This window comes from Garra rufa, chromosome 17 (genome assembly GCF_049309525.1).
Source record: "Garra rufa chromosome 17, GarRuf1.0, whole genome shotgun sequence".
NCBI classification, from domain to species: Eukaryota; Metazoa; Chordata; class Actinopteri; order Cypriniformes; family Cyprinidae; genus Garra; species Garra rufa.
Window position 1 is genome coordinate 19,285,237 of NC_133377.1, and position 9,538 is coordinate 19,294,774.

Below are 9,538 nucleotides of genomic sequence, written 5' to 3' on the forward strand. Positions count from 1 at the left end.
TTTCCAATGTTTACAGCACATGTCCTGTCCTGCAAGTAAGAAGAAAACCACTGAAGGGCAACACCATCTATTCCTATATAATCTCTAAGGCGGTCCAGTAGGATAACGTGGTCTATTGTGTCAAAGGCTGCACTCAAATCTAACAGCATTAAGGCAACCCCTTTCCCCGAATCAATACTCAGCAATATATCATTAGTAACTTTTAATAATGCTGTTTCACTACTGTGTTTAACTCTGAATCCAGACTGAAAAGTATCCATTATACAATTTTCAGTTAAAAAATCAATGAGCTGGTTATGGACAACTTTCTCTAAGACCTTACTCATTAAAGGTAATTTAGAAATGGGTCTAAAATGTTCCAGGTTTGTTTTCTTTAAAACTGGTTCAATAACAGCATGCTTAAACTCTGATGGTACAATGCCATAAAATAGGCTACTATTAATAATCGATAAAATAGACGGACCAATGATATCGACAACCTCTTTACACAATCGTGAAGGAAGAATATCATAAAATGAGGTAGTTGGCCTTAGATGCATAATAGTATTCTTCAGCTGTGCAATGGAAATCAATTCAAATTTGTTCAGACAGTGCAAAGGATTCAATGAAGTAACTACAGCATCCCCTACTAATAATATGCTAGAACGTATATTATCAACCTTATTAATAAAATAATTTTAAAAGCTCTCACACAAATCTTTGGATGGATTTGGAAAGATATTAATCGAAGGACTCAACACCTTATCAATGGTAGTAAACAATACCCTTGGATTATTTACATTGTGAAATATAATTTGCGAAAAATAAGATGATCGGGCTACTTTAACAGCATTTTGATATTGTGATAAAAAGTCTCTAAAATTATCATAAGATACTTGTAGCTTATTCCTCAGCCACTTACGCTCAGCACGCCGACAAAGTCTCCTAAGGTTGCGAGTAACATCATTTAACCATGGGTGCTTTTTAATCTTTCTACTTCTCATTTTAAAAGGTGCAACATTGTCCAATATCTCCATACAAACATGATTAAATGAATTCAGCAGATCATTTGGTCCTATAGCAGGTAATCCTGATGCTCATTGCTGATAGTTTGTCTGTATTCATAATTTATAGTTTTATGGTAACGTAGTTAACATTCAACCTGTTCTTTTTCATTAGTATTATTTGTGATTTTAATTTTGTGAACGGGATTTCCGCTATTGGAATGTCTTAGGATGCTTTTCACTTTTACTTTCGAATTCATGATCTTGGTTTTGCTTACATATATAGGCTACACCTATCTATTTTATGATTAAAACAAATTCTTAAAAGATGGATTTGTTATTTTTAATTAAACAGCATAACAACAATAACATAAAATATAGCATTTATTAACAAAAACTAATAAGACGAGGCATGGACTCCATCACATGCTGTTATATGCCGACTAAACAATTTATTACAGGGCGCGCAAACACTGAGCAATCAAATTAATTAATAAAAAATAAATGAAAGAAAGCCTCCAAACCGTATTGAAAACGCTCGCTGTATGGAGCAGACGCTTTGGAGCAGAACAGCATGCACTCGCACAAATGCGACCACGGCAAATTTTAACTCACACATTCTAAAAAATTTGTTGCATATGTCCAGAACCACTTCAAGCTTTTGTAAAATTAAAACCGAAACATCCAAAAGTCTATAACAAAGATGAACTGATAGCGTTGCGTGTGGACGTAATGATGTGTGTCATTAATCGATCTATGTACTATAACATGTAAAACGGGAACATGAAAGGAATATTCTAAAAGCAACTCATGTAAACAGCTTAATCATACTATTGTCTTATTCAGAATAAGGTCATTAATTAGATTACTGGTGTCCATGTAAACATAGTCAGTGTTTGTTAATACATTAACATTAATGGATCCTTATTGTAAAGTGTTACCAAAAATTAAAATTAGATTGAAGCTCATGAATGAGTGTGATTGTTATTGTTATTATTTATTTATTTATTTATTTATTTATTAGTTTATTTTTTTGCATTATGACATTGTTTTCATGACAAGATTGCACATTAATGTAATGAAAACCATCTTGTTAGAGATTAATATTATTATTTAGTTATATATCATTGATTAAAAAAAAGTAGTAAAAGGAGTGCAACAAAAACACTTTTTTCAATTAGTGAGAATGTGTGGGGGAAATATTATGAATGGCATAATGCAAAGAAATCTTGGTAACACTTTACAAAAAGGTCTTATTAGTTAATGCATTAGCTGGTATTGTTAAGACACAATGTTTGATTTTAATAATGTATTAGCAAATTTTGAACTTAACTAAAATAGATAATTTGCTGTATAAGTGTCTTTTCATTATTATTTCAAATTAACTAATTTAGGTAACTATGTCAGCAGATGAAATCTTATTGTGAAGTGTTACTGAAATCTTAACGGTTTAGATTTTTCATTTTCTTAATGCTAAATATAATAACCTGGGTATGTTCTTGATGGTTTTCATGAGCATTCCCCTGAAAATGTGGAGATTTATAGTTAGTAACACCTCATGTTACAGGTTGATCATTTCAGGTTTTTCTGAGATGAACGTCAGCCAACTGCAGACAGAAATCTTGGACCTTATTCAGTAGATGTGAGTAGGAGGTTTGGGTAAATGCATTCTCACTCACATTAAACATAAGCTTGTTGTTTTCTGCAGTTAACGTTTGCAGCAATCACTGCATTTTAAAAATAACATGTATTTAATACATATATTTTGCTTTTTTTGAAAGCCTAAGAGCTTGCACTTTCATGTAAGTTTGTTTTTAAAAGACGTTTTCGTATTACGCATTTTAAGTACAAAGCAAACCAAATGTTACATTACTAAACGGAATGCTGTAGGAATATATCTGTAAGTTTGAGCTGCGTGTTTAATCTGTTTCACTGTTTTCATGACTGTATTACATATAGGACATGATGAAATGTTTGGGAATACTGTGGCTGTGTGAATGTTGGTTTATAGAGGGAAATGCAAACTCAGCAACAAACACTGAAGAGATGATTTGTGTCATTTGAACGCAGGGAGTTGCCTTGTAATGTGAACTTTTGTTAACGTTTTTATATATTTTTTATATCTGAATGCAATGGACTTGTGAGTGAAAAAAGCACAGATGAAAAGACTAAACGTGAAGGGAATTATTGTTGGATTATTTGTCTAATAAACAGTATTTCTTGCCCTTAACATGATGATGTGCATTGATAATGGATTTGTAGGGGTTAAGCACTGAAAGTGCGTAGGCACCTATTGTATCCGTTGGCGTTCTTCTTCTTCTTTCGTTTCTTCCGCTCTTGAGTCTATGGCAGCCCATAGAACCGCTTACGGGAAACTTATGTAATTTGGCACACTGATAGAGGACAGTCTCAACATTAACCATAGCAATTTTGGAGTCTCTAACTCAAACTCTCTAGTGCCACCACTCTAAATCTTTGGCTCATGCCAAGTCGAATGAACACAAAAATGTAAAAATCATAAGGTTTAATGTTTTTTCTATTTTTAATAGTTAACCTACTTTTTCAAACTCGTCCTAGACGGTTTGTCTGATTTTCACCAAAATTGGCTCAGATCATCTTCAGACCATGCTGGCAAAAAGTTATGGAATTCAAGTTGATTAGTCAAACCGTTCTCGAATAACACGCAAACAAATTCTACGAAAAGCACGCAAAAATGGATGTGAGGCTATGTCTCTGCAACAGTTTGGCATATTGAGACCAAACTTGGTGTGTGTTATAACAAGCATGACCTGAGGCTACCTGCACAGTTTTGGCACAGTGCCACCTAGTAGTCAGGAGATACGAAAATGGCTATTTTAGCTTATAACTTCTATATAGTTAGGCCAAAAATCGCAAAACTGTGAACAAATTTGTTACAAATTTTGTTTCCGTATGGGTCATCAGCACGATGCCCTGAAGGAGCCTGAGAAGTTCCGAGTCAGCGCCACCTAGTGGTAAAATCAAATATTCACATGCGTATAACTTTGGGTGTGGTCGACTTATTTTCACAGGAGTCTCCTTTTTAGACTCCTGAATCCTTGCAGAGTCCAAACATGCCAGGTTTTTCCTTATGGTTTGTGCAACGTTGCATTTTAGCGCTTAAAAAACATTTGCCAATATCTTAGAAACCGTTACTCCTATTGACACGAAACCACCGTAGGAAATGCGAAAACATAGCGTGCCGGCTGTATATTAATGTCCAATTGTCCAATTGTATTAAGTGGCAAAAAAATGCAAACAAAGTCATTTTTCATATAGAAAAAAGTCTATAACTCCAAAACAAAATGAGATATTTTCTTCAAATTTGACACACATATGTATGGGCACATTCTAAGGACACACACCAAATTTGGTTGGATTGTGCCTCTTGGTGGCGCTATAATTGAACAAAACATGAAATTGCCATTGACTACAATAGAGTATTATGATATAAAATGCTACATTTTTACCAATGCATTGGTGTACCATTACAAAACTTTGCATGTACCATCGAGGCCATGACCTAAAAGCCTTCAAAACGTTTTGAGACAGTGCCACCTTGTGGTCAAAAGTGATAACTGATTATATTGTATTACTAGTGGTTGTTTTATGATTTTTCACCAATTTTGACTAAAATCACCTTAAAATGTCTTCAATTACTCATTGCTGCACTTTTCTGATGCTTCCTTTGCCTAGTGCTTGGCCCCGTAATTTCAGCTTGCAGCTATATTTTATTTTGTGATTGTAATTGTGAAACTTACCATCATGAATGCGTAGAGTTTGTGGGTGGTTGAAATGTCAAAAATGTGTCTTTAATGTTCTGGTTGATAGGTATGGTCCCTGCTAGAAAAGTAAATACAGTTGAGGTCAAAAGTTTACACACACCTTGCAGAATCTGCGAAATGGTAATTATTTGACCAAAATAAGAGGGATCATACAAAAGGCATGTTATTTTTTGTTTAGTACTGACTTGAATAAGATATTTCACATAAAAGACAGTCCACAAGAAAAGATAATATGTTAAGATAAGGGTATATATAAAGATAAGAATGTTTAAAAAGTTTACATACACTTGATTCTTAATACTGTGTTGTTACCTGAATGATCCACATCTGTTGTTTTTTGTTTGTTTGTTTTTTTGAGTGATAGAGTCCCTTGTTTGTCCTGAACAGCTAAACTGACCACTTTTCTTCAGTAAAATTCTTCAGGTCCCACAAATTCTTTGGTTTTTCTGCATCTTTTGTGTATTTGAACTAGTGGTGGGCCGTTATCGGCGTTAACGTGCTGCGTTAACGTGAGACTCATATCGCGCGATAAAAAAAATATCGCCGTTAATCTATTCTCAAAGTTGGGTTGGGAGCTGGGTCTAAACTACGCAAGATATGATGACTTTCACTTTGATATTTTAGCGCGGATGACGTATATCTAGTTGAATTGCACTGTAGGGGGCGAGAACGAGTCTTCAACTTCTGTGAAATTACCACATCAAATGAGACGCGCAGACATGGATGCAGTTATGAAGCCACTTCAGGGCAGGTGCGTGCGTTGCTAGACCCTTTTTACTGGGGCACGTGACTCAGTGAAAATCTGCTGTGCCCAAGTAAAATCTCAAGTTTGAGTTATAATTTACTTTGATAATCCCGAAATAAAGACATTATACTATATGCAACTGAATTGACGCTTCTAAAAGCAACGCAGTTTATTGGAAGATGCACGCAGATAGGCTATCCATACCCGCGCGCCTGTATATTTTACTGGAACGCGCACGTCGTACAGCCTTTTGCGCAGAAGTACTTGGTTACACAAGTTTGTATAGTTAATTGTGTTTTAAATGCAATTGTCAAGCAGTTTGTAATGCATTTTGGAAACAGGAGATGAGCGCCTGGTCTAATGCGCCACCTGGCTTGAGAAACCGTTCTCAAAGACTTACTTTTAGTCATTATTTGGGTAGCACACATATTCTGAATGCTTTCAGAAGAATTCAAATTAGCCATTTTAATCTAGATTAATCTAGATTAATTTCAAGATTTAATCTAGATTAATCTAGATTAAAAAAATTAATCTATGCCCACCACTAATTTGAACCCTTTCTGACAATGACTGTATGATTATAAGATCCGTCTTTTCACACTGAGGGACTCATGTGATGTGTCGACTTTGCATATTCATATAAAAGATTATGCATTATTGATTGTATTATAAATATGTCTTATGAATTATTATATTTATATCATTATTTTTTTTTTTTTGAGAATGTGTATTCAATGCCCTAACAGTTTTACCCTGTCTGACCTTTTGAGACGTGAGACTGTATGCTGTTGCTCTATAGCTTGTTATTTTCGTAAAGTACATTTTATCATATCTATCATTAACTCCGACACACACAGATGTTCTCAGAACAAGAAGTACGTCTTTGTAAGTGTGCCAAGGTCTTTAGACGATTCTTCATATCTTTTTAAAGATTAGAGGAAGTTTGGGTCGGTGGGCAAACATGCAAATTAGGAACGTCTGGTCACAAGCTGCGAAGACATGGCTAATGTTGCTAATCAAAATTAGACATAAATTCGAGCTGTGGACTTTGGAAAATTACATGTTCCTTGTCTGGTCTGGTTTTAGGGTATAAGAAGTGTTCAAACTGCACCCCTCACTTAGACTTCTTACTTCTTTATCTCCGCTCTCTTTCTTTTACTCTGATACTGGGTGCACCCAGATAGAATAATATAATATTTCTATTACACTTCCTTCTCTCAGATTTCTGATGTCTCAGATTTCTAATTCGTCTTAGATTAGATATTTTAATTAGACTGTATGATTTACACTATCTAATTTGATTAGATTTGATTTAGCTTTATTTGATTAGATAGACAAAATAATTCAATCATTAATAACTTAGATTCGAGAATTAATATTTTATTTAATCAAAATTACATGCATCCCTAATAATGAACGAGACAGTTGTTTATAATGTGATTCTCGCCATTCTTATTCTTCTTATAACCATTACATTTGTTTTATACTCAAGAATGTGCATCTTTTGAAAACTTTAAATAAACTATAAATTTGTAACCTTTCCAACCCACCCATCTGACGTGGATCAATCATTTGCATCAATATGCAACTATTACAGAAGGTTCAAACGCTCACTGATGCTCCAGAAGGAAAAACGATGCATTAAGAGCCAAAACCTGAAAACCCAAAAACAGAATGAAGTTCAAATTTAAATTTCTTAAATGTTGCATTTAGTACTGCCCTTCAGAAGCTACAGAATATACTTGCATGTTTCCCCCTGATCTTCAAATTCAAAATGATTATTTTTTTCTTCCTTCTGAAGCATCAGTGAGCTTTTGATCCTTCTGTAATAGTTGCATATGAGTCCCTCAGTTGTCCTCGGTGTGAAAAGATGGATCTCAAAACCATAAAGTCATTGCTGGAAAGGGTTCAAATACACAACAATGCTGGAAAACCAAAGAATTGGTGAAACTTTTCTGAAGAACAGTGGGCAGTTTAACTGTTCAGGACAAACAAGGAACTCATGAACAACTATCACTAAAAAATAAAACAACAGCTGTGGATCATTCAGGTAACAACACAGTATTAAAAATCAAGTGTATGTAAAGAATCAAATGCATATTTTTTTATGAATTCAACTATTATTTTCTCTTGTGGACCATATGCATGTCTTTTCCGTGAAATACCTTATTCAAGTCAGTACTAAATAATAAAAAAAATAATAATAATATGCATTTTGTATGAACCCTCTTATTTTGGTAAAATAATTAATGTTTTGCAAATTTTTGCAAGGTCTGTATAAACTTAAGGAGAGACACTGCAGGTGAATAGGGTAAAAAAAAAAAAAAAACTAATAGTTATAGCTAGAGTTGGGGTACTCGGACTCGAGTCCGGCCTCGAGTACAATTTTTAGCGGACTCGGACTTGTCACGGACTTGGGTCTAGTCGAGTCCAGGGACAGTTGACGGACATTTTACTGACTCGATGCATTATTAGAAAAAAGTGACACTCAGTATTTGCACGTGTTTAAAAGTCTTGCCAGTACTTGAAAGCCTGTGGGTTTCTTTGCATACACAAACACCTAAAGCGTGCTCACCGAAAGCACCTCTCAGTCAGCGTGGAAATGCTGAATTAAGTTTTCTTTTGCATGTTATTGCTACACACTTACACGAACAGTAATGTCAAAATGCACTGTCTTGGAGAGTGTTAATGCAAATGCAGTCGGTTTTGTCTTGAGTTAATTTGAACAGTTGGGAGAAATACAGATGTGTCAAAATATATGATCTGTGCTTCCGGTCTTAAAGTGTCAGCAGCGTAAACCTGCAGCAGACTGCGTCATATTACATTTACCTATTTTATTTCACAATTTAGAATTTATATGTTGTATTTCGGACTTTATAACTCAATTAAACTCAACAGTAGCGAGTTTGTCAGTTCTGAGGGGAAAATCGCCAGAAGTGTGGGATATAAACTCATGATTTTGAGCTGAGGGGAAAAGGGAGAATGTCTTTTCTTAAAAGAATTGTGAGATATATTCTCAGAATTGTGAAAATAAAGTCAGAATTTTAAAATATAAACTCAAATTTACTTTTTTTTTTACTCTTTTATTCCATGGCTTCCAAAGACTGCTACTTTTAAACTGTCATTAACCCTCACAGCCTCATTTTCATCCAAGATTTTTTTTTTTTTTTTAAATGCCATCTACCCTGTCTAAGGTCTAAATCCCAAAACATAGCCACAATCAGAGATAAGAGGTGCATTCTCTGCTCCTCAGGTTTCATTCAATAAGCTTCCTACCCACCCCACTGAATTTCTATATTAACCATATAAGATCAAATAAAGTCAAGTCCTGTCCTGCCCTATAATTTTTCACATTCTAAAAGCTGTTTCACTCTGAAATATGTCACAGTACATAAATCAAGTCAGCTATAACTTCTGTTACATGACTTTAAGTTTGCTGAGCAGGACATTTGTTACATTTAAATTGCCGTTGCCTTATTCTAGTTGTAAAGGTTAAAACAAGGTTAAGACACTGACAAACACTAGTGTTTAGTTGGACTTGGACTCGCCCCATTTTGGACTCGGACTCGAACCCAACACTAGTTTTCGCTTTACTTACCCAGTTGATTGATTACATTGATAATTGCAAACATTTTTTGTATTACAAGTTTTCTAAAATATTAGGTTTATATATGCAAATTAGCATTATTTAATAAAATCTGCGCTAATTTGCATACATTTCTAGTACAAAAATCTAAACACTGGATGAAGTCAGTTTCAAAATTCTTGTTTAATATTTTTGACATGGCAAATGTTACAGAGGGAATTTTGGGTATCTTATTTCGTCACTCCATAATTCAGAAAAAAACTTGGAAAACAATATATTTTCGCAATTTTTGAGGAATAAAATGTATATAATAAAACAAAGTTTATATGAACAAATCCCTCTGTAAAAGCCTTCAGGATATAGACAGGAATAAAAATGTAAAGTTTGATGTAAGTGCTACTGAAGTGGAGATTTATGGCTC